The 25874-nt window shown below is 61.8% G+C and overlaps 1 non-coding gene across 1 annotated transcript; it reads left to right on the top strand.

The window, feature by feature from the left end:
- Positions 1 to 17993: 17993 nt before the first annotated feature.
- Positions 17994 to 18100, top strand: LOC114508309. The gene has a single exon (XR_003685539.1). It is a non-coding gene; the product is annotated as a U6 spliceosomal RNA (small nuclear RNA).
- Positions 18101 to 25874: the final 7774 nt, after the last annotated feature.

The following is a 25874-nucleotide window of genomic DNA, read 5'->3' as shown; positions in this document are numbered from 1 at the left end:
CGAACCCGCCGTGAACTTGGGCGGCGGAGAACACACAGCGCAACAAGTGGATGGGGTGTCACGGAACTGAACGCCCGAGACCCCCGTAATCGTATTAACCGAAGCCACCCCCGCCAACCCCACAGCCCCGTGGAAAGCAAGCAAACAGCACAAGCCCTCAGGGAGTGTCCGCCGTGCTGGACGCGCAGAGGGGGCGTCAGCCGGCGGAGTCGAGGACACAGAGGGGCGTGGGCCTTGCCCACCCCAGGGCCTGCGCTCCCCTCTGGGCGGAGGGCCGCACCCAACGGGGAGGCAGCCGTGAGGAGTCTGGGCCTGCGGATGCCCTCTGACCCCACCAAAGAAGCGGGCGACCTCTCCTCTCCAGAGGGACCCGTCGGCGTGCCGGGGGTCGGTGCGTGTGTACTCACTTGCACGAGCCACGCAGCAGCTGACAACAGTAAAACCTCGCCCAACCCAAACCGCATCGCTAACCTGCCTGTGGGTTTCCGCTGGGCCTGGGGGCGACCCGCTGCAGAGGGCGTGGCCGGCGGCGGGCGTGGAGCGCGGAGCTCCGAGCTGCGTGACACGGTGCGCACGCGTGCGCCGGGGCAGCTGACCCCTTTGGCTGCGGCCCTGTTGCTGCTCGTATTTTGACGCTCTGTTATTAGGCGCGTGCAGATTTATTACTGTTCGGCTTTGGGAGAAATGGATCCTCCTGATTATTGGGAAATGTCCCTCGTTATTTCTGGTAACATTCTTGGTCTTCAGGGGCCTCTGATCCGAGGTAAGCGCAGCGGCTCCCGCCTCCTCACCGCCCACCGGGGTTTGCGGCTTCCCTGTGTTCTGTTCAAAGAGCGCCTCCTGTCGGCAGCGCCTCGCCGGGTCTCGCTCCTGGAAACCCACTGTGCCCTGCCCTGGAGAGGCTGACCCTCTGCACTAACCGTAATCACTGACACGGTGTTGCTGTTTGTCTCCTGTTTGTCTTCTTCTTGTCTTCCTTTCCCGTCGTTGGAGGCGGTGGATTTTTCAAATTCCCGTGTCATTTGTCCATGGTCTTTTGAAGCTATAGCTGTTATTTTATTTTTTTTATTTTTTATTTTTTGCCTTCTTGTAGTGCTTGCCCCGTGGGTTGCAATCTCTACCCTTCCCTTGTCCCTGTCTGGAGTTATGACTGTATCATTTCACGCAAATGTGAAAACTTCGCAACTGTAAAAGAAATATCCACTCACCACCCCCCCCCCCCCCCCTTTGCCTATGCTGCTTGTTACGCGTGTTTGGTCGGCACAGGCCTGAGCCCCGGAACGGGTTGCAGCAATTTTACTCACGCGGCCTGAGGTCTGGAGGGAGGACTTCCCCACCATGGGGGCTGGGCTGGCCGGGGTCTGCAGCTTCTTGCTGGAGACAAGAAGGCGCACACAGCCCCTCTCTGTTTTTTTTTTTTTAAGATTTTATTTATTTATTTTTAGAGAGGGAAGGGAGGGAGATAGAGAAACATCAATGTGAGGTTGCTGGGGGTCATGGCCTGCAACCCAGGCATGTGCCCTGAGTGGGAATCGAACCTGCGACACATTGGTTCTCATGCAGCCTGCGCTCAATCCACTGAGCTACGCCAGCCAGGGCTTCCCTCTCTGGGTTTTGCCCGTGTCTCGCCGGCCGTAGGTGGCTCCCCACGGTGTCGCCGGTGTCCCGGAGGCTGCGGCCAGGGCTGGTGCCTCTTACGGAACCTGGGGTGACCAAGCGCACAGTCGGGGCACGGCTGCTGCCTGCCAGGGAGCCGCCCGCCAGGCTCGTCTCCAAAAGGGCCGCCATCCACCCGAGCTGCTGCCAAAACACGTGCCGGAAGAGGAGCACTTGACTCGGAACATTATTCATGAGGCTCCCGGCTGCTTTCAGATCCTTGCTGTCAGCGCGTTTTATTTTTAAACCCGGGCGCACGGGCCTTTGATTCGCCGGCGCGGCGCCGGGGAGACGGCGCGAGTCCTCGGAGCGAGTTTTGTCGGAAAACAAACCCGGAGCGCCGTGTGCGCACAAATGAAGAGAGCAGGCTCTCAGAGACACGGGGAGTCCCGGGCCGGCCCCCGGGAAAGCCATGAATAATAGAACAGACGCGCGCGCGGGCGTTTTTCTCACTAAAGAGAAGATCTCAGACGCGTTTACTATGAAGCGGGTTCCTGCTCCGCACGGCTGCTCTGGGTCCTTTCACCGAGATCCGTGGGTCGGCATCCCGGCGAAACTGCTGGCTCAGCTCTTCCGTCCAGGGCCAGGGCGGGGCCCGCAGGTGGCGGACCCCCGCCAGCCCAGCCCCCACGGCGGGCGGGGGAGCCTCCCTCCAGAGCTCAGCCCAGCAAACCCCTCGGGTCCGCTGAATCAGCTGCGGGAGTGGCTTCCGTTTTCCGGGCTGGCGACTGCGTCCTGGACTGGACCCGACCGAGGCTCCGTGACCCACGAGGGGGGTCCCAGCCCCCTCACTTCCCTCCTCCGAGCTTCCCCGCCGCTCCTGCCCGTGTGCAGAGGCCCGTGGGTGACAGCTCGCCTCTCCGGGGAGGGCACATTCCCCCCCTCACGTGCGCCTTCCACAGCTCCCTTGTCCTCAGCTGCAAATTCCCTGAAGCTCCAGGAGACCGGGCGAAGGCTTCTTTCTCCAGGAGGCTTTTCCAGAGAAGCACTTTTCTCCCTCTTTCCGTGCGTGGCCAGGCGGCCACTGGTCATTGTGACTGACATGGGTCTATACAGGACGGAAAAGCGGATTCTTCCTTTGTCAAAGCAGCCTGCGCCGTGCGGACAGCCCTGGGCCTCGCTCAGGATGGGTGCCGAGGGTGACCCGACGCCTCCAACAGCAGCTGGTTTTTCCTGTGAAAATGCAGATTCTGATGCCCAGGTTCCCCGGGGTGGGGCCTGGGGTGCTGCATTCCTGGCCAGCCCCCAGCGGGTGCGCACCTGTGATCGTACCTGTGTGTGCTCAATTCCGGGGCCACACTCCCTGCCCCCCTGTGGCTGCAGCTCCTGGCGCACCCCTGTAGTGTCACAGATCCGACACCCCTGTAGGGCATGGCTTGGGCAGCTTCTTGAGTATAGTCCTTTCTCGTAGCAGTTCTCAAAGAGCCCTAAGCCTTTCTGTCCATAAGTGTCAGACGTGAACTTACTGCCCAGGAAGTGGCATCCTAATTCACTTGGAATCCCCCCTCCCCCTCTGTTAACAGAGCGGAAAACGAGCAACGTCACACTCCCCTCCACTCAGGTGCCCACTTGAACACGTCCACGAGGCCCCGTGTGTATGACTCTCACTTGCTGGAACATTCTCCATGTCCACAACTGAGGGTGTGTGTGCATATGGGCGGGTGGGCCCCGAGGTCCCGGGGCTCCGAGTTCCGGTCCTGACTCACCACGTCCTTCGAGTCTCCGCTTCCTCAAACATTGGGGGCCCCCCCAAGTCTGTTTCCCTTCCTCCCCACCCCGCTTCTTGGCTTTGAAGGCATTCCGTGTGTGTACACAGATGGAGGTATAGATAGATGTCTTTATGTATTTCAATTAAAAATATTTAAGTCGGAACTACTTTTTAAAAAGACCTTATTTATTTTCAGAGAGGGAAGGGAGGAAGAGAGAGAGAGAAACATCCATGTGCGGTTGCTGGGGGCCGTGGCCTGCAACCCAGGCACGTGCCCTGACTGGGAATCGAACCTGCGACACTTTGGTTCGCAGCCCCCACTCAATCCACTGAGCGACGCCAGCCAGGGCCAGAACTACTTTTTGACCCAGTGCCTGAGCAGTGAGTGTACGGCAGTCTGCCTGCGCTGGCCTTGACGTCTAGTTGCCGACTCCCGGGCTGTGCTGTCCACTGCCCACTGCCCACTCTCAGCTTGGGAGTGTCGCCCCGTATTAAACCGGCCCAGGTGCAAATGCACGGGCACACCTGCGGCCCGCGGTGCACCTGGCAGCCCCCGGCGAACTCGTCTGCTCTCGGAATGGTCCTGGGCCCGGGGCGGGGGCGTGCAGCATGGGGGGAGGGGGCGGCTGGCGGAGCCCTGGGGCAAGCTCGGTGCCCCCCAAAGCCCCTCCTTTCACCCCTTCTGCAGCCCCCGCCCCCGATCTGAGTTCTCTCCCAGGGACATGGGCCACAGCAGAGCGCGGGGACTCCCCGGAGGCCGACTGCTCCGCGGGCTCCGGCCGGGCCCCAGGCTAGCTGCAGGGCGGCGCTGCGCGCGTGTGCGTGCGTCCAGCAGGCGCGACCTCTCCTGCCCTCTGCGGCTCTTCCTGCGTCAGAGCGAGTGTTTGCTCACGTTATTGATCCGCCCCGAGTCTGTCCCGAGCCAGGAGACGGCGCTTCCAGGGAAGATGCCTTCCAGGAATCTGGACACGCAGCGCTGCGCTGGCCGCCGGGAGGGGGTCGGCGCTGTCCGCGCGGGCGGGCGTGGCGGCTGCGGGCCGGGCAAGGTCTGCGCTCCCCAGGCTTCTCCTCCCGTTTTGTAGGACGAGGCCGCAACGCTGGGCGTTGAAGCTGGTGAAGGCGGTGCCGCGCGAACGTCCAGGTTCCCTCCTGTCACCGTGTCCGCCTGCAGTCCCCTCGGGCAGCTCTGGGGGCCCAGGCTCTGCATTCTCGCAGGTTCGCCGGCGCCCAGGACCGCCCTTTGAGTGGACAAACTGGGGCCGCACGCCAACCCTGGCCAGCTCAGGGCAGCCAACGTGGCGGCCTTACACACCCAGAGACCGACAGTAACCCCATGGAATAGTTGGAAATGAAAGCAGGTCAGGGCCAGCCGGCCTGTCCCGGGCCAGAGCCTTCCCCCCAGAAGTTAATGTTCACCTTCATTGAGGCAGTTTGTGGGCTGGGTCCTTGCTTCTGTGATGACCCACTTTCGGAACGTTGGGGCCCGTCCCTTTTTCCAACGCCCTCGGACACCACCTCCCACCAGGCCGAGACCACAGACCCCTCCCCGTCGCTGTCTTTGTGTTCGGGGTAGGCCGGCGACCCACCTGCACGCCCCGGGGTAGAGCGGTGTCTATCATTTCACTCTGACCCCACGCCAGAGGGTTCCCTGCTTTGCTTTCTCCCGCCTCCGAGATCTACCACCCGTGGGTGGCACGGAACCCCCTCACGCCTCCTCCTCGGACTGTGGTGGATGAAATAGGGTGCAGAACTGCTGTTTTGGGGGAGTATTTGCTCAATCCGTGGAGATTTTGCTTCCTGGCAACCGTGGTCAATCTGGCTCAGACAAGCACCCAAAACTTCTCCGGGGTGTCGACAGGCCTGACCAGCAGCAGGGCCGTAGGAAGGGCCTCGTCAGCACCTCGCACTTCCCGCACGGGCTCCCCGCTGGGTGAACTTGAACGTGAACCCCTGAATAAACCACACTGGAGCCGTCCTCCCTCGGTCCCACCCATCTGTCCTCTTCCTGGCCTCTTGTCGCCTGGCCTCGGGCAGCTCTGGGGGTCCAGGGTCTGCATTCTCGCAGGTTCCCCGGCGCCCAGGACCACCCTCTGAGTGGACAAAAGGGGGCCACACGCTAACCCTGGCCAGCTCAGGGCAGCCACGTGGCGGCCTTACACACCCAGGTCAACAGTAACCCCATGGAATAGTTGGAAATGAAAGCAGGTCAGGGCCAGCCGGCCTGTCCTGGGCCAGAGCCTTCCCCCCAGAAGTTAATGTTCACCTTCATTGAGGCAGTTTGTGGGCTGGGTCCTTGCTTCTGTGATGACCCACTTTCGGAACGTCGGGGCCCGTCCCTTTTTCCAACGCCCTCGGACACCACCTCCCACCAGGCCGAGACCACAGACCCCTCCCCGTCGCTGTCCTTGTGTTCGGGGTCAGCCGGCGACCCGCCTGCACGCCCCGGGGTAGAGCGGTGTCTATCATTTCACTCTGACCCCACGCCAGAGGGTTCCCTGCTTTGCTTTCTCCCGCCTCCCTGACCTACCACCCGTGGGTGGCACGGAGCCCCCTCACGCCTCCTCCTCGGACTGTGGTGGATGAAATAAGGTGCAGAACTGCCGTTTTGGGGGGAGCATTTGCTCAATCCGTGGAGGTTTTGCTTCCCGGCAACCGTGGTCAGTTTGGCTCAGAGAAGCACCCAAAACTTCTCCCAGGTGTGGGCAGGCCTGACCAGCAGCAGGGCTGTAGGAAGGGCCTCGTCAGCACCTCGCACTTCCTGCATGGGCTCCCCGCTGGGTGAACTTGAACGTGAATCCTCAATAAAGACACTCATCCTCAAACCACACTGGAGCCGTCCTCCCTCGGTCCCACCCATCCGTTCTCTTCCTGGCCTCTGTCGCTCGGCCTCGGTCAGCTCTGGGGGCCCAGGGTCTGCATTCGAGCGGGTTCCCGGGCGCCCAGGACCGCCCTTTGAGTGGACAAAAAGGGGCCGCACGCTAACCCTGCCCAGCTGGGCCAGGACACAGGGACCCTTCCCCGAGATGCGTCCCCTGGTGGGACCCCTCAGCATGCTGGCGTCACATCGAATGTAAGGCGACAATGGACGGACAAATTATGGGTGCCTCCACGGGCTCGATCCTGTGTCGGGGGTGCAGGGCCACCCCGGCTCTCGGAGGGAGCCTCCCACAGGGAGGTGTCCCTTGATGTCAGGTGCCCCGTCGGAGACGCGCCCAGGGTCCTCGAGCCGTGGTCAGTTGCCGGGCGGGCGGGGAGATTGCGCTTGTGTGTGTGCAAACCGTGGGTCTAGAGGGAGCCCCGGTGCGGACACGGCGGCGCCTCCTCCTGACGCCCTCCCACGGGTCTTGGGTTCTCAGGCGTTTCTTAACCTGCAGCCGCGGGACGTGGGCGCTCCTGCGGCCTCCCCCCAGTGCCTGCACAGGGACAGGCTCAGGAGCCCCGGCGGGGGGCGGCCACCGTGCTCAGGGGTGCGTGGCTCTCAGCTGATGTCGGGTGGGACCGGCTGTACCACAGGAGGGGTGTGCGGGCCCGGGGGAGCCCCAGAAGGGGTTAACAGACAGACACCTCCAGACTCAGCGCCTTCTGGGGAGAGGCCTCCAACGGGCTGGCGGGTGGCCAGGGGGCCGGGTCGGTGGCCTCTGGGGACGGATGCGAGTGGGGGCCGCGGGGGCAAGGTTGGGTGTCAGTGACCGAGTTGCGACACCGGTGCCATGCCCTCTCTTCTTTGCCTTCATGGGGAAAAACAGAGTGTCGGTGGCACTGCCAGAGCTCCGGCTGTTGACCGCAGCCGCTGGCCCAGGGTCATCGTCGGCAGCCTCCCTCCTTGTGGGGACGGCCGCGACCCACGAGCCCGTGTTCCCGTGGGAGGGCAGCGTGGACAGCCCTTGCTGTCCAGCTAGGCGTTGGCTGTGTGCCGGGTCGGAGGAGAGGCCCGGGCTCGGCCACAGGGACCGAGGGGTGGGGTGGGGGGTGGCGCGGGTCCCCGGGCGGGGAGAGGACACATCAGCCGTGAGGACCCACGAGGAGCTGCAGGGCACAGTGACCTGCCCCGTGTGGGCAGCCAGGCCCCACGCTGCTGGCGGGGGCCAGGGTGGGGGCCGGGGGCGGAGCTGGGTCTCCGAGGTCTGGGTGGACGGTGGCTGAGCCTGTTCTGGGGGCAGACGGTGGCACTCACCCCTCTGGGAGCCACAGCCCGATAACCCTGCAGGAGCCCCAGCCCGCTCCGCCGGCCTCGCCCCTGCCCCGGGGGCCCGGCTGTTCTCCCGCGGCTCCCTGCTTGGCGGCCCTCCCGCTGGCTCCCAGCCCCCAGGGCCCTCCCCCGTCGTCTCCGAGCTCTCCCGCCTGTTCTCCCGAGAGCTCCTGTGCAAGGGCGGCGGCCTGCTGCCTCTCTTCCGAGTGCCTTTGCCCCCTCTGCTCAGACCGCCTGTGCCTGCTTCCTCTCGCGTTTCAGGGAGGGTGCGAAGTGCGGTCCGGGTAGTCGGGGGAGCCGGGGCCGGCTGGACCTCACAGAGGCCTGCATCCTCGGTCCTTGCCAGGGGAGCAGGGTCCCGTTTCCCGTCCCCCATGCCAACGGGAACCAGAGACGGTGGATTTGACCCATCCCCTCCAGTGCTCGGGTCACCCCGGGTCCCAGCTCCCTGCTCACGGGTGTTCCTGGTTCCTCGACCCTGACGGGCATGTCTCACGACTGTGGTTCATTGTTTTCCCACATTTGTACGACTCTGGACCTGGGGGGTCCCTGGGTGTGGCTTGGCCTGGTCTACAGGAGCCCCCAGTACGGCGGCGGGTGAGGGCGCTTGGAAGCAAGTGTTTTCTGAATTCTCCCCGTGTCCTGTCTACACGGACCCGTCCTGAGACCTGGAGGGAGTTTGGGGCTTTTGTGTCCCTCGGGTCAAAACTGAGCGATGCGTGTGTAAGGGTCCCGGGGCCGCCGGGGGGAGGTGGCGGCTGGGAAGGTGGAGAACACACGGGATGCGGCCCAGGGAAGCCCGGGGCAGAGGGCAGAGGTCGAGCCGCAGCAGCCGTGGCATCGGCGGAGACCGGGCCTGGTCTGGGGGGGTGGTCGGTTCTCGCTCGTGGTGGGAGGCGGCCTCGCCACCACCACGCCCAACCTTCCGGGGCGTCGGTGGGAGGGGGTGGAAGCCGTGGGCCCCTTCGGCCCGACCCCCAGATAATCCCCTCTCCACCTGCATCCCGCCGTCCTGGTTTCCTTCCGGGCCCGGCGGGGGATCCCGTGGCCCCCGGCCACGCGTGGCTCTTCCGATTTCCATGCTTGACAATCGAATCAAATGGACGAGGCGGTCCCCCGTCACCCAGCCACGTTTCAGGGACACGGCAGATCTAGAACATTCCACCCACAGCAGGAGGTTCTGCTGGACAGGCTGTCCTCCCGGGTGTGGGCCGCCGTCTGTGCCCAGAACCCACGCACAAATTCTCCCCAGCGCCCCACACTGCACCCAACCAGGGCCCACGACACGCCGGCCCCCCATTGGGGTCTCCCCCAGGGTCCTTTGGATTCCCCTCCGCTCCCTGAGGTCACTGTGCCCTTGGTGACCTCCGTCCGCCTCCCTCGAGCCCCAGCCAGAAGTCGCTGAGGCTGCAGCCAGAGGACAGCGTGGCTCTGGGCTGAGGTGGCACCACTGTGGCCCCAGGCTGGCGCGGGAAGCAGGGTGGGGGCGGGGAGGCAGCCCGTGGGCGGGGCAGCAGGCGCTGCCTCAGCCGGGGTTTCTGGAACTGCCTGAGGGCCGCCCCCAGCTCCCCAGCACCTGGAGCCCGCCCCGCCCGCCCCGCCCTCCTCCTCCTCCTCCCTGTCCCCAGCTCGGCGCCCGCCCGCCGGTTCCAGCGCTCTGAGCAGTGTTTCGGGGGGGCGACCCCGAGTCTCCTGCTCACGCCACCGCGTCGAGTCATGTCTTTGTCTCCTCCTGTTGGGCTTAGCAGGTGGCATCTTTGTTCCGTGGTTTCCTTCGTAGCTGCCTGTGTTCAGCCGCTATGACATGTTAATCATGCAAATTAGGGCATTCTTAACGAAGGGAAAATTAATTCCGAGGCTGCTTCTGGGTTCGCTGCCCAGATAGTTTTGTTCAGGCCTGCTCCCCCGCCCCCCCCCCCCACTCACACCGACGACATGTGGGGGAAAGGTGGGGGCCCGAGCGTGCAGCCACTCTCCTCTGCAGAGCGGGTGTCGAAAGCGAGCGTTGCCACACACCCCGTTCCGGCCGCTGGGGCACCGGATTGCCGTTGGAGGGAATTCGCCCCACCAATCAGCGTCTCCCCCCACCCCCCTAGAAACCCACTGCCTGCTTTGCCGCCTTCTAGGGTTTCGGAGTCCCACCTCCAGCTCCCCGAGGGCTGTTTGCAGAACAAACACGGCCACTCTCTCCTCCCCAGCCAGGGCCCCTTCCCCTCCAGGCCCTGCTCTGGAAGCAGGGGGTGGGTGCAGCCGGCCCCACACCTGGGGAGGGGCAGCTCCCCAGCAGCCGGTTTGCCGGGTGCCCGCTTCCTGGGTGTGCAGGCCCCCCCGCCCCACGGAGAGCCACGACCCCGGGTCCCTATCGGCTCCTGCTTGTGCAAACGTTCAGCCGAGTGTGGAAACAGGATGTTTTTTTGGAAACTTGGCTCTCGCCCCGTCCAAACAGGAACACCCCCTCCGGACGGTTGTGTCACTCTGGAAAGCCGACTGAGTCAGCCCACCGGCCGCCTGTCCCGAGACTGGGCCGGCCCCGTGCTCTGCCCCTGCTGGGGCGCCGGGCCTGCCGGCCAGGTCAGCTGTCCACTGGAGAGCAGGGTGGGGCCTGTGCTCCCCCGACCCTGGCAGAGCGAGTCCCGCAGCTCCCTGCCCCCCCCCCCAGGCCACCAGGCTCAGAAGGGAGGGCGGGGACAGATAGGCGGCAGCCCAGCGGCCCGCCACCTGGGACCCCCCCCCTCTCTCTCTCTCCTTTCGATAGTTTTCAAGGCTTCTGGAGCCTCGGTCCCCACCCTGTGGTGTCCCACCTGTGTGGACTCTCACCACTGCACCTTTTCTGGGGGCCTCCCGCCCACTCCCCCTGTGGGTGTCGCCTGCCCTCTGCCCTTCCTCGGGCCCCTCACCCAGTCCCTGGCCCCGTGGGTCAGCCACATAGACAGACAGACTGGAGCGTCCACTGGCTTCCTCGGGGTGATGACCGGGCAGTCGAGCTGCTGCTGTTGTCACCGTCGCATGGGCCCCTGTCTGTCATTCCTGTGACCGTCACTGGGCTCTGCCTCCCTTTCCGGGGGGCACCTGGTTCCTCATCTGAATGGTACTCAGGACCGCCAGCAGCCCTCGGGGAGCGGGGAGCCCCAGGCCGCACCCTGGGGAGCGGGGCCATTGACCGAGCCATCGGGCCGTCTCAGGCCCCTGGGGACAGACAGCGCCTTCCTCCTGCTCCTGCAGCGGGAACAGGAGGCACAGCTCTGCAGAAACCCCCCTGCCCCGCCCCCCCCCCCCCCAAGCATTTGTCCCATCTCCGTGCTCGGTCTTAGCAGCCTTGGTTCCCGGAGGCCTCCCCTTCCTGCCGCCCGCGTTCCGCTTGCTCTCGCGGCTTCATTTTTCTTCACCGGCACCAATGCCCCTCCGCCACCGCCTGGCACGGTTTCACCAGCTGCATTTTATTTTATGTTAACATTTTTACTTAGTGATTTTTAGAGAGAGGGGAAGGGGGGAGACAGAGAGAGAGATTTGTTTTTCCAATTATGCATGCATTCACTGGTTGATTCTTTTTTAGAAAAGATTTTACTTATCATTTTTAGACAGAGGGGAAGGGAGAAAGAGAGAGGGAGAGAAGCATCAGTGTGCTGTTGCCTCTCGTGCGCCCCCTACTGGGGACCTGGTCTGTAATCCAGGCCTGTGTCCGGACTGGGAATCGGACCTGCGACCCTTTGGTTTGCAGGCTGGTGCTCAATCCACTGAGCCACCCCAGCCAGGGCTCACTAGTTGACTCTCGCATGCACGCTGACCAGGGATCAAACCTACAGCCTTGGTGCGCTGGGACGACGCTCCAACCCACAGGACGGCCCGGCCAGGGCTCACCAGCCACATTCTAACTGTGTGGCTTCCTCCACGAACCCACATTCTTCCTGAGCGAGGATGTCATCTTCGTCTCTGACATCTCCCAGGTTCCCAGGAGGATTAGCTGGGGCACGGTGGCGGGCAGGAGACCCTCACGGAGGAGACCCTTTGGTTCGCAGGCCAGCGCTCCGTCCACTGGGCCACACCAGCCGGGGCTACACTGTTGCCCTGTAAGCAAACGGGCCCTGACATCTGAGAACAGGACCACGATCACACAGAGTTGCTGGATGGGAAGCGAATCCCAGAGTGACGGCCAGAACTCACGTCTCCTGGGCTGTGTTCTGGGGTTTCCTCCTCACAGCCGCGCTACCGGAAGGCCTTAGGGTTGAGCTCCCGTGAGTTCGGACCAATGTCTTCGGGTGAACGTGAAGACGCCCCCAGCAAGCACCTTGGCCGTGCGGGGCCCCCGTGGAGGTCAGGCGAGGTGTCGGCACCCTGCCACGCTGTCCCGGGCCGTCCCGGCAGGGCCCGCGCTGCCTGGTGATCTTTTCAGGTGTTTCCAGGGCGGCCGTGTGTGTGCCTGTGCGTTTCACTGATTCTCGAATGATCTGATTTAGATGAGGAAGTAACCCAGGCCTGCGGGCGGGCGGGCGGGCGTGCAGTGGCCTTGCATTCTGCTCTGGTGTGCAGGTCTCGGGTGAGTAAGAGGCGCAGCACCTGGTGCAGGTAGAGGCCCACGGCGCCGGGCTGCTGACGGCGAGAGGTCGCCCAGGCTGAGGAACCGGTCTGCCCGCGCCTGCCTCTGCTGACCTCCTCGCAGGGTCGGGCCTCCCCTCTAATAACCCGTGTGACTGGGCACGTGACGCCACCCGGGTCCTGCCCTGGGAGCTCCTCCCGGCATGGGTCCTGCCTCTGGGCGGGTGCAGCGGCGCCCTTGCCTGGCTCGGGGTCTGGGGCTCCCTCCGCCCGAGGGCCAGACACCGACCCTGCTCCCCCGCCCGGAGGACTCCTCGCTCACATCCTGCATTTTCTCAGTGGCGGAAAGGGCATCCGTAGTCCCGAGGACTCGGCCCCTGGATGCGGCCAGCGGCGACACGCCGGAGACAGTGTCGGCGGCAGAAACCGACAAACACGGACGGAACGGACCGGGAGCGAGCGATCTCTCCTCCCCCGGTTGGATCACCAGCCGAGTGTCGGCCGCCCAGTCTAGGGCACTCTCGGGGGCATAACTCGGGCTCGTCAGCAGCACAGCCCCCCGCCCCGCCCGGGGCCTCCGGCCGGGTCTCATCAGGGTCCCACATCTGGGGCGACTCCAACGAGGGTGGCTTCTCTGCCCTGGACGGGGGCAGCGCCTGAGATCACCCAGGCGCCCGCTGGCCTGCACGTGACTCTGCGTCTCCTGCTCACCTCAGCGTCCCAGGCAAGCCTCTAAATTGTCCACAGACGCTGGGCACTCACGCCCTTCCGAAGCGCCTCCCGTGACAGGGTGCTGGGTCCCTGGGTCCCTCGGGGCAGCTGACTCACCTGTCAGCTGGGAGGGCCGCCACCTCCAAGAACAAGAACAAGACGGCCTTGTCACAGCAGGACTTCAGACCGTAATGAATGTTTACGGCCTCCACGCGGGCCGCCCCCGGAGTTCTGCGGGGGCGGGGAGAGGAGCCACTCGTGTCTGCAGTCAGTAGTGGTGGCACCGGGCAGCATCCGTGGAAAGGCTGTCAGGAACAAGCGGGTGGCCCCTCTGGACCAAAACCGAGGCGTCTGCAGGGCTGGCTCCTCTGGGGATTCTAACGGTGCGGGGGGGTCCTTTCCCGGCCCTTCCTGCATCCTGAGACCCCCGCTGTCCTCGGCCCATGGCCCCTCCCACCCTCAAACCCAGCAGCAGCCTGTCCTGGCCCTGCGTCTGTCCTGAGTGTTTCCGGGACGCCGGCCTCCCCCCCGCCCCACCCCTCAGGGCCCTGGTGACCCTGCCCGGGCAGGGTGGTCATCCTTCATCCGCTCTGGGCCATTCGGGGCCTGTGCCCACGAACCCGCATTTCTGTTTCTGGCACCGGGAGGCGGAGGCTGCTGTTCTGCTGACTCCAGGGGGCAGACTCGCGGGTGAGCTGCGGGGGCTTCTGCTGCTCAGGGCGGGGCCGCCCGTGGCTCTGCGGAAGCGGCCACGGCAGCGGCCAGCCAGGAACCCCGGGTGTGGCCTTCACGGCCAGGCTCCGGTAAAGCATTTTGTTCCTTGCTCCGGGGTGACCCCCGGTGATGGGGTTAATGTTCAATCCGTGGGCGGCTAGGCCACAGGCGCCTGAGTGCCCCCTGTGCTCGGGCACCCAGAGCCGGCTCCCCCACCGCCCCAGCCCTGCAGAATCAGGGTCTCCGTGGGTGGGGCCAGGGAAGCTGCCACTTTTACCACCTTCCTGTGCGGTTCTCCCGGACGGTGGCGTTGAAGAACCGCCGGCGTAGGGGCAGAGCCACGCTCATTAGCGAGGCCGACACGCTGGGAGACGGAGCGGAGGAAGGCTGGGGAGCCAGGTGGCTGTGTGTCCGCACAGACCGCCACCCCCACCCCCAGCACCGCCCCCGGCACGACAGTGACTTGGGGTGAAGTGACGCCTCACAGATTCCTGAACCCGGGGCTGAGGTCAGTGTGGAACCAGTCTGAGGAGCAAGGGTGGTCCTGGCTGGGCGGCTCAGTCGGTGGGAGCACCGGCCCGTGCACCCAAAGGCTGTGGGTTTGATTCCTGGTCCGGGAATGTCTGGGAGGCAGCCAATCAACGTTTGTCTCTCACATCGATGTCTCTCTCTCTCTCTCTCTCTCTCTCTCTCTCAAATCAGTAAACATAACCTTGGGTGAGGATTAAGAGATGAAGAAGAAACAGGGTGTGTGGTAATCCATGGCGCCATAACTAACGGACTCTCATTACCGTTGTGACAGTTGTGAGGGTTTGGGGTGCAGCCAGCCGCTCGCGGGTCCCCCCAGGGGTGGACCGAGTTGGAGAAGTGCCTCCTGTCATGCAGATGTCCTTGCAGAGTCTACGCGTGTCTCCTTTGTTCCTGGGCTCCGTTTCCTCCAACCTGTCTCACTCACTCAGCGTTCCCAGGCGGCTCCCGGGCGCATGGACACCCGCCTCCACCTGAGTTGTGCCAGCCGCTCAGGTGAGGACGCCACAGGTGACCGGACCTCCCCTGGAGAACACATTTTAGACAGGCGTTCAGGACACTCGCCAGGGTGTCACTGTTTTCGTGAAGATCAATGATGCTGACCCCACGAAGAGTTCCCCTTACAAGGACAGACGGACAGCGTGTGGGTGTGGGCATTCCTCTGACAGCGTTTGGTTGCACAGCACGCCCACGTGCAAATCCACGTGGACTTGGTCGAGCCGGGAACCGGGGACACGACCTCGCTCGTGGCCCACAGTGCGGGGCAGGCGTGCACACACTTCTGTAAAGAGCCAGGCGGCGAGAATTTTCGCCTTTCCTCTGCTTTTCTCTCAGTGCAGCCAGGGGTCTTCCTACCTGGTGGCTGATGGTCACTGTACTTTTATTATTATTATTCATTGAATTTTACAGTTTTTTATTTTTAAAGATTTTATTTATTTATTTGTAGAGAGAGGAGTAAGAGAGGGAGAGAAGCATCAGTGTGTGGTTGCCTCTTGGGCGCCCCCTACTGGGGACCTGGACTGCAACCCAGGCCTGTACCCTGACTGGGAATTGAACTGGTGACTCTTTGGTTTGTGGGCCAGCACTCAATCCACTGAGCTACACCAGTTAGGGTTATTTGGTTAATTTAAAATGGAGATATAATTGACATACAAAATTGTATTAGTTTTCGGCATTCAACTTCATGATCTGACATTCTGAGAAATGACCTCCACAGTAAATCTCCTTAGCACGGGTCACCCCCAGAGCCACAGATTTCCTGGGGATGGGAGCTTGTTGGATGGACTCTCGGGGCCACTTTCAAATACTCACTAGGGCGTGCTCACTATGGTCACACCTTTGGCACACCCCCAGGACTCCTTTGTCCTTTGACGGGAAATTTAGGCCTCCGATGCCCTCCACAGCCCCCCACCTTTGCCCGTGTCCCGGGGTGCTCACTCGCAGGCTGGGAGCGACATGGTGGGTAGTTCCAGAGCCCAGTGCGGGGCCTGTGTTAGGCTCCCGAAGGTGGAGGTGTGTGTGAGGGTGTTTTACGAGGAGAGGCTGTCACCCTTGATTTCCAGGAAAAACCCAAATACCCAGTCCCTCAGTTCTAACTCTGGGTTGCGTGCAGGCCCCTTCGGTTGGCAGGAGTGACACTGTCCCCAGACCCTTAAGTAGACAGGACCCGGTATGAGGAAGGGACTCGGGAGGAGCCAGGGTGGGCGCCCCACCTCGTGCTGGGAGGGCCGGGCTCGGGGGATGGGCGAGAGCACTGAGCAGACCCCTCCCCGCCCCAGCTGCCCCTCCGACTCCCCAACTCCCCCTCTCTGTCTGTCTGAATCTCTCGGCCCCTCTGTCCCGCACTCTCTCTCTGTTTCCCCTGTCTCTGTCTGTCTGTCTGTCTGTGCCTCTGCCCCGTCTGCATCTTTGTGTGACTTCCTCCGGTCGGCTGCCACACGCCACAGGGCGGCCCCCCGCCCGGGACGGGGTGTCAGAGCGGGTCCCTGCTGCTCCCGTGGGATCTGGGCCGTGCCAGCGGGGGGCAGCCCCCCGCGCCGCAGACCCTGTCCCCAGGAGGCACCCAGAGAGAACGCAGCCTGCCCTGGAAGCCTCACGCCTCCCGTCTCCCACGGCCTCGGTGCTCGCTGGGCACCCGCGGAGCTGGGTGCTCCTGCCCTGGGTCCCTCCCCGGCCCCTGCAGCCAGGCCCGGCCCTTCTCCACGCTCAGAGGGTCACTGCTGGGCGGGGCGGGGTGGGGGGGCGGGACCCCCTCTGACACTCTCCGGGCCCCTCCCTGCCGTGGAGGTGCAGCGGGGAGGCTCTGTCAGTCTTCGTGCTGTGGTCTGTACACGTGCCGGGTCCTTCTGGGTCGGGGACTCTTAAAGGAAAAAAGGAGACGCATCACCCTCCTTTATTTAAAAAAAGCCGCAAGCAAACACAGGGCGGGGTTTGGGTTTATCGCCCCAGAGAAGCAGCGAGTCGACGGGGCTCCGTGGTTCGGACAGAAGCGAGGGTTCACCGGACACTCTCAAGGTGTTTTCTGCGGGGAGCATGTGCACCCAGATGGCCTGGGAATGCCCGCCCCCTCCCCCGCCCAGAGGCACTCTGCTCCCCGACTTCTGGAACATTGTCCAGAGGTGGAATGAGGTCTTCCTAGCGTTTTTTCAGGTGATGTTTATTCACGATGTCTTCTAGGCTTACTTCCGCCAACTCTTTGCAGGTTGTTAGGGAGACCGCTTAATTGCCTGTACTAGTCACCTGGCCGCAGGTGCATAAAAGCAGCCTCCAGGGCAGGGGGCGAGCCAGGCCCCCAGCCAGGGTTGCAGGGGGGCTGGGCAGAGCTCTCCCCAGTCCTCACCACAGCCTGAAATCATCGCTGTAGTTAGACACACCGGCCCTCGCTGCTGGTGCTGGGCAAACTCGTGACACCGGCGGAAAGGAAACAGGAAGGAACTTCCTGGAAAAGGTTCAAGCTCTTTTCCTAAGAGCTGTGCTCCCACAGTGGAAGGCCACCCCCCCCCCCGCCTGCCTGTCCTGTCTCTCTCTCTCTGTCCCTTCCTCCCCTTTCAGTGTTTCCTCTTAAAATTAAACTTCTGAGTGAGACTTCTGACCTTTTGACTACCGCCCAGGGCCTCCTCCTCACTTTGGAATGATCTCCTGGTCACCAATCTGCGTCTCATAAAACCTGGGTTGAGACTCACCGCCTACAGGAAGGCTTCCAGGATTACCCTCCTATCCCTGGGCTGCATTTGTATCCTTTCCCTGAGCCCCTGCAGCATGTCTGACTGCAGCACCTCCTTCTGCACGCACAGGTGAATGAATCCCTTTCTCAGTCGCTGTAGCTGCTTCGCAGGTGTGGGTGCCAGCTTTCCCAAGAGACTGTGTTCCACCAGGTCCGAAATGATGGCTTCCGTTTCTTTCTTATTTCCCCAAACGGAGTGCAGGTCACCTGCCCAAGGGGCACCTTCCCCAGTAGCCTTGGCGTCAGGTCCACGGTGCCATCATCTTCCAGCCTCCCAGGCCAGAAACCCGCCACCCAGGGGCCCCTGTCTCCCCCACCCCCAGGGTAGCTGGTCCTGTCCTCCCGGAGGTCAAGAAGATTCCAGTCCTGCCGTCCCTGCTCCCAGCACCTGACCTCGGTCTGGGTTCCTGCCCCAGGACATGGTGACACCGAGAAAGGCCGTTCAGACCCTGCCTCCTCTTACACCGCGCCTGGGACCCCGCACCCCGAGAGCCAGTGAGCTGAGTGGCTCCCCTGTTCTGAGGTGACGGGGGAGCCCTGCTCAGCCCACAGGGGTTGGTGAATCTTTTTTTTTAATGTTCACCTGAGGACATTTTTTTCATTGCTTTTAGAGAGGAAGGGTGGGAGGAAGAGAGAGAACCTCAATGAGTTGCCCCTGGTAGGCTCCCGGACTGGGGATCGAACCCACAACCCAGGCGTGTGCCCTGACTGGGAATCAAACCTGTAAAATTGTGCTCGCTTCAGCAGCACATATACTAAAATTGGAACGATACAGAGAAGATTAGCATGGCTCCTGCGCAAGGATGACACGCAAATTCGTGAAGCGTTCCATGTTTTTGTCACAATCTAGTGACTGGGGTGCCCAGCCCCTGGTGAACACCTAAGGCTCCACCCCTCACTGTAACAGGAGCGACCAGACCAAAAAAAAAAAAAAAAAAAAAGAGAGAGAGAGAGAGATGTGTCTCAAACAGAAAAACAGAGCAATGACCCAGGGTTCATCCTTTTGAGTGACCAAGAGATAGCCGATCTATCAGATGCACAGTTCAAAACACTGGTGATCAGGAAGCTCACGGAATTGGTTGATTTTAGGCACAAATTAGATGAAAAACTACAGGTTGCCATAAAAGAGATGAAGGAAGATGCACGGAGAACTAATAGTGATGGGAAGGAAACTGAGATTCAAAACAATAGAGTGGACCAGAAGGAAGAAAAAAACAACCAAACAGGAAAGAATGAAGAAATAAGAATTCAAAAAAAACAAGGAGAAGCTTAGGAACCTCCAGGACATCTTTAAATGATCCAACATCCAAATTATAGGGGTACCAGAAGGGGAAGAGGTAAAGCAACAGATTGAATACGTATTTGAACAAATAATAAAGGAGAACTTCCCCAATTTGACAAAGGAAATAGACTTCCAGGAAATCCAGGAAGCTCAGAGAGCCCCAAAGAAGTTGGACCCAAGAAGAAACACACCAAGGCACATCATAATTACATTAGCCAGGGTAAAAATGAAGGAGAGAATCCTAGAAGCAGCAAGAGATAAGGGGACAGTAACCTACAAAGGAGTTCCCATCAGACTGTCAGCTGATTTCTCAAAAGAGATCTTGCAGGCAAGAAGGGGCTGGAAAGAAGTATTCCAAGTCATGAAAGACAAGGACCTATATCCCAGATTACTCTATCCAGCAAAGCTTTCATTTAGAATGGAAGGGCAGATAAAGTGCTTCTCAGATAAGGTCAAGTTAAAGGAGTTCATCATCACAAAGCCCTTATTTTATGAAATGCTAAAGGGACTTATCTAAGAAAAGAAGATAAAGAAAAAATTATGTATAGTAAAAGGACAGCAAACTCACAATTATTAACAACGACACCTAAAGCAAAACCAAAAGAAACTAAGCAAACAGCTAGAACAGGAACAGAACCACAGAAATGGAGGTCACATGGAGGGCTAGCAACAGGGGGGGTGGGAGGAGGAGAGAGGGGGGAAAAGGTATAGAGAATAAGTAGCATAGAATGTAGGTTGAAAATAGACAGGGGGAGGGCAAGAATAGTACGGGAAATGTAGAAGCTAAAGAACTCATAAGTACGACACATGGACATGAACTAAAGGGGGGGAACATGGGTGGGAGAGGGGGTACAGGGTGGAGGGGAATGAAGGGGGGAAAATGGGACAACTGTAATAGCATGATCAATAAAGTATATTTAAAAAACCCTGCAAACTTGGTGCCAGGACGACGCTCCAGCCACACAGAGCCAGGGCTGCGAATCTTCCGAGCGCTCCGCCACGCTTCGCCCAGGCCACTTGGCAGAGGCCCGCAGAGCCTCGCTCCCCCGCCTGTGGGACGTCCAGGTTCTCTAGTGCCCGAGGTCCTAACAGGGTCTGGTGTGGACAGCAGACTGAGCTATGGGTGTGAGCGGCCCCCAGGACGTCAGGGACACAGAGGCCCAGGGGATGCAGCAGAACCCTGCCCAGGGCCCCGAGGGCGTGCCTCCGGGTGCCGGGCTAACAGGGGGCACGACTGTGTCCTTGAACAGAGACGGACTCGGTACCGGTAATTATCTCCCCACTGCCCATCGCAGCCTGCAGGAAACAGGGCCGAGCTGGACATGAACAAGAGCGTGCCACGCCGCAAGAGGCCAAGCCAGCAGGCCACCGCCCCCACGACCAAGGGGACGCACCCTCACACCTGGACCACACACCGTTCCCGGTACAAACAGGAAACAGGCAAGCAGGCCTTGAACCCGACTTGCCGGGCGTGTTTGCCCTGCGGCCACTGGGGGGCGATGCTGAGCACATTTTCTGTGTGTTGCAGGGCCGAGAGCAAATGGGGACGTTTATGGGAGGCGTTGGGGAGAGGAGACACCCTGCCTCGGTTTCCCTTCTTTCCTTAAGCCGCGTGCTGGGGGGCCGATCTGGGGTCTGTCTGTGAGGCGCCTGAGGCCAAGGTCAGGCTGAGAGGCTCAGTAATCTGGAGGACCTGCTACAGGTGGGAGGAACTTGGTTCAAACTCGTCTCTGCAATTAAGACAGCCAGGTGTCAAAGGCGCCTCTGGCTCCGGGTGTGGCCAGGTAACTTGGCAGCTGGACCGGTGGCGTGTGCAGGGCCTGGGGGGGGGGCACGCCCGGGTAGAACCGAGTCAGGGTCACGTTCTGTTGGCCCAGAAAAACCGCAGGGGCTGCTGAGATCCACGGTGGGAAGGCAGGAGGTCCTGCAAAGGGGGGCCGGGAGGCCAGGGGACAGGTGAGGGCAGGGGGCAGGGAGGTGGGGACTCACTGTGACAGCCCCCCAGGCGTGGGGCCCTGTGGGTCCCCTGGAAAGCCTTGCCCCCCCCTCCAGAAAGTTCTCCTTCTTCACCAGCAGGGGGCGCTCGCCCCCCAGACTGCCGCCTTCACAACCAGGAGGGGCGTCCTCACTCACAGCGGCCTCTCCCGGTGACCAGAGAGCAAGCCGGTCCTTGCATAGAGGACGTGGGAGGGGGACTGCGTGCTGGGGAAAGAGATGGGGACTCGTTCGCAAGGGGACCTGCAGCTTCTACTCTGTTCGGGGGAAAATCATGTGACCGGGCCGGGTTCTAAATAAAGTGAGACGTGCCTCAAAGGGTGGCCGCTTTGGAGACGGGCCTTTACCGAGGTCACAAAGGTGCAATGAGGACCTCGGGGTGGGTCCCGAGCCCATGGGACTGGTGTCCTTGTAAGAAGAGGGGACGAGGGCAGACGCTCACAGAGGGGCGGCCGTGTGAGGACGCAGGGAGAGGACGGACGGCTGGCCACACGCAAGCCCGGGAGAGGGAGGCACCAGCCCGGCCCACGCCTGCGGCTGGGGCTTCCCGCCCCCAGAGTTGTGGGGACGCAGATGTCTGAGGTTTAAGCTGCCGGATCTGTGGTTTTGGCAGCCCGAGCCGACTACAAACACACACACACACACTCACGTGCACACACACACACCCCCTCCTTACATTTGGAGGTTAGCGCCACCGGCCTGAACACCACGGAGCAGCCCACAAAGATGCACGGGCAGGCGGAGAGGACGTGCGCTAGGGGGCGCCGGCACCCGGCGATGTGGCTGGTGGGACTGCACAGCCCAGAGGGCCGCAGCCGCCGGAACTCCCGACCCCGACTCCGCCCTTTCCCAGCTGCGTGACCGTGGGCGAGTGTCTCAACCCCTCTGCGCATCCTCCAGAAACGGGGGTGGTCACTGTGCTAACCTCGTGCATTAGACGAGGATCGGGTGAGTGCACGTTTGCAAAGGGCTTAGAACAGGGTCGGAAAACAGGACGGTGCTTGCTGTTTCCTCCCCCACCTGAGAGGTCCCGCGACAGGGACCCCGGGCAGGCCGCAGAGCCAGGATCCAGAGCTTGGGGCTCAGACACTCAGCCTCAGGACCTTCCCACACCCTTAGGAGTTCCCCGGGGCCACCCACAGCGCCTTTCTCTGAGCAGCAGTTACCGAACAGGAAATTACTGATGAGGAATTCACCATGTTAGAAAAGAAAACCAAAAACATGTATTTATTAATTCCCTCAAAAATAATAATTGCTCTGGCTGGGTAGTTCAGTGGGTTGAAGCGTCATCACGATGTGCCAAGGTTGTAGGCTTGATCCCTGGGCAGGACACATACAAGAATCAACCAATGAATGCATCCATAAATGGAGCAACACCCCCTGGCTGGTGTGGCTCAGTGGAGTGAGCCCAGGCCTGCAAACCAAAGGGTCACTGGTTTGATTCCCGGTCAAGGCGCATGCCTGGGTTGCAGGCCAGGTCCCCAGTGGGGCCATGTGAGACCAACCACACATGGATGTTTCTGTCCCTCTATTTCTCCCTTCCTTCCCCTACCTCTAAAAACAAATAAATAAAAATCGTAAAAAAATAAACAAAAGAAGTGGGACAACTCTTGCTTGTCTTTCTGTCTCTAAAATCAATAAATTAAGACTTGATGTTTACAAAAATAACAATGATCAGCCATTTATACTTCAACATAAGTATTTCATGGCGCACCGACCCACGGACGCGCTGGCGAATCCCCCTACTGTCCGACTGCGGAGAGGGAGCAGGGATGTGACGGAGGTCGACCTCCCCCCATGCCCAGGCCTCTGCGGCCACCGGCTGGCTCCCCTAACCGGGGCCGAGTGCCTGAGTCGGCGGCGCTCACGGGCCCGGTGCGGGGCTGGTCCTCCGAGCAGCCTGAGCCATGCACACACCCCAGGCGGGGGCGGTGGTCGCTGCGGGAGACCATACGCCAAACGCTGCGAGGGTCAAGGGATGACGTCACACCCCTGCCGGCCGTCCAGCCATCCCGCGGGTCAGTCCCTTCGGTGGCCAGCAGATGTCGCCGTCGCATCTTTGGAGGAGCCAGGGACAGGCTGTGGGGGCCCAGAGCTCAGACGGGGGAGCGCAGACCCGCCCGTGTCCCGTGTCCCGTGTTCCTCAGCCGGGCTCTGCAGAGCAACCGGAGGCGTGGCGCATCCAGGTGTGCCCCTGTGCCTGGTGAGGGGCGGGCTCCCCAGGTCCCACCGCCTGCCTGCCGCCCGCCAGCTGAAGCCCTGGGGGAGCAGTGGGGGTGTAGGGCAGTGAGGCCCAGTGCGGAGCAGGAGACCACGTGTCCCGGGTCCCAAACAGGCCCAGAGCGGCTTGCCGTCACCTGCCATGGTCCCGCTCACACCTCCGGGGCTCTGACCAGGCCCCCGCAGCTGGGGCGGGCACCGTCAGCGGCTGAGAAGGCTGCCCAGGCCTCGCGCCTGCGGGGTTCACAGAGCGTGCCCACCCCAGCGCTGAGGAGGCGCTGCCTGCGGGAGGCGGGGCCTGGTCCCAGCCCCCACCCTTCTGTCCTCAGTGTTGGTGGGCTGAGAGTCCAGACTGGCCAGCCTTTCAGCCCTCCTGTTGCCCCACCACCACTCCCCAGGCCCCCCCCCCCCCCACTGGAAGGCTCCTTCAGACTGAGAGGCATTGCGGGCACCTCCCTGCTTCCCCCTGCAGGGCCCACCCCCCATGGGAACCTCAGTCCTCACCTCGGGGGTCCCACTGGGTTGTTTTCATTGCTTTCCCCAGAAATTTGCTTCCAGGCAGTGCTGGCAGAAATCAGTGCAGACTTTTTATTTTTATTTTAAATTCTCCCCCGAGGACATATTTATTGATGAGAGAGACAGAGAGAGAGAGAGAGAGAGAGAGGGAGGGAGGGATCAGGTGCCCCTGTGTCTGCTCCGACCAGGGACTGAACCTGCAGCCTAGGAATGTGCCCTGACCGAGGAGCAAACCCGAAACCTTTTGTGCAGGAGATGCTGCTGCAACCCACTGGGCCACCCGGCCGGGCCCAGACTTGGTTTTTAGCCCATCCGAGTGCCCACACCATTTTATTTTACGTGTCTTACCACGCACTGTCTGAGGCCGCTGGCCACGCTCTCCTCCTCCCTGTGGACAATGGGGCTGCCACGTGTCGGGAACGAAGGGACCTCAGAAGCTCACAGGACACTGCCGCCCCGGGACACGGAGGAAAGGACGCTCTCCCAGCCAGCAGGCCTGCAGCCGGCCAGGCCCGGCCAGGCCCCCGCGGCAGGTGCGGAGTGAGAGCCGACACTAAGCAGTTGCCCGAGCCCGAGATAAGCAGGGAGCTTTATTGACATTAGAGGGGAACACTGGTGGGACTTAAGTACCCCATTAGCGTTAATCTCCAGGACAGCGTGGCCGGGTGCTGGCCGGGTGCTGGCCGGCGTGCGCTGGGGCACGTACGCATTTCCGATGCCTGCAGGCGGCGGGCCTGGCCACACGGCGACGCTCTGGCTCGGGGAAGAGGCGAGCTGCTCCATCTCCAGACGCACTCAAATTGAATCCTGGCAAAAAAGTTCTGCGTCACAGAGAGACAGGATGAGCAGGGGCCGAGGAGCAGGCTCTAAAAACTGCGCAATGGCGCAGGGCAGACCAGGAGACCCGCTGTTTTTGTTGTTTGGCCGAGGGTCCGCCCGGGAGACAGTGAAACTCCAGCCAGAAAGGCGCCACGCACCTGCCTGCCTGCCTGGCTGGCCCGGCAGTGACCGCTGGTTGTGCGTGGCCCGTGCCTGGCCCCCCACGTTGGCCTGTGCCCCCAGCCCCCCAGCCTCCTGGCCCACAGGGCGGTGGCCCCGCTGGGCCGAAAGCCGTGCTATTTGCTTAGACGGAGAGGCTGCAGCAGGGGCCTGGGAGCTTAAGAAAATATTATCAGGGAAAAGAACCCAGAACGTCAAGTTGGGCTGGTCTGCTCCTGACCTTTCCCCTCTGGGATTTGGGAAAGGTTGACGTGACTCGGTGTGGAAGGGACGGGCCCCCGCCCCTGTCCCGGCGGCCCTGGGAGTGAGCCTGCCGACCCCCCTCCCCGCCCGCCCCTCGGGGGCAGGTGGGCACGGAGGCCCAGCGAGCCGCCCGCGAGGTCACGGACGGACCCCTGCTCTGCGTCTTGTGTGTTTCTGCCAGAGCCGTTCCCCTGGGCCAGCCAGAGACGGTCAAACATACAGCAAATGTCATCTGATTGACTGTTTTTTTAATGAACTTCTGAAGGCAGGGTGGCCAGGGCTGGCTCACAGACCCGAGGACTGGGCTCGGACAGGCGTGGGGGTAAGAAAGGAGGCCCCTGGCCCACCTCCCCCACCCCCCTTGCCCAGGGATAAGCTCCTGATGGCACACGGGTACATGAGCAGGAGGGGCCTGGCCCACCCCACGGATGACGTCTGTCTGCTTTAAGTACAACGTCCCCATGGCAACAAGGTTGCCATGGTAACTGGAGCCGGTCTGATGAGTCCTAGTTATGGTACTGCAGACCTCAGAGGCCATCGGGTACCAGTCCGGAGGGGAACAGAGGCCAGCGGTTGTCACCTCACTGATCGGGGTCAACAAAGCTAACAGCTACCCATGGGACTGGCCCTCCCCGAGCCCTCAGAGCGATCAGGGTCTGAGCCGGCCCCTCCCGGCACCCCCGCACACCCTCTGTCACGACTCCCAGGGTGTGGGCGGAGGTGACCCATCACAGAATCCCAAGCAGGGGCCCGGCCAGGGAGAGGACGTGATCCGGTTTATACGATTTGAAGCCATCCTGCAGGGCCGGGGGGTGCACGGGGAGCAGGGGAGAAGCGTCGGGGCAGAGAGAGAGGTTAGAAAGCTTCCCCGACGGGCCAGGCCAGTAGTGTGGGCCCCAGGCCAGGGGGTGGGTTCTGCCCAGGGGGGTGGGAAGACGGGTTGGTTTTGAAATTGTCACCAAGGGACTTGCTCTGCGTCAGGCGTGGGACTCGGTGGAAAGAGGAGGGGGCACCACTCGGAGGGTTGGGTCCGACTGACCCGTTAGGCAGGGGTGTTTTCAGGAACAGGCCTCCTTGGGTGTCTCATTTCGGACGTGTGGTCCTGTGCCCAGAGGGGAGACACATGCTCATAGGGCAATCTGAGGATGAGGGCACAAGCACTTCAAATGGAAAGGGATGGCTGGGTCGCTGTCCTGGGCCCACTGGCCCTCTCCAAGTTCAAGTCTGCCCTGACCCTCTTTCCTTATTTGGAAGTGGGGTCTTTGCAGAATCAGTCAAGTGAAAATGAGGCCACACAGGGCTAGAGAGGGCCCTAACCCCAGCGCCTGGTGACCTTGAGAGGTGAGAGGTGAGAGAG

Source organism: Phyllostomus discolor, chromosome 10, assembly GCF_004126475.2.
Source record: "Phyllostomus discolor isolate MPI-MPIP mPhyDis1 chromosome 10, mPhyDis1.pri.v3, whole genome shotgun sequence".
Lineage (NCBI taxonomy): Eukaryota > Metazoa > Chordata > Mammalia > Chiroptera > Phyllostomidae > Phyllostomus > Phyllostomus discolor.
Note: the sequence above shows the minus strand (reverse complement) of the source record. Positions and strands in the feature narration are given on the sequence as shown.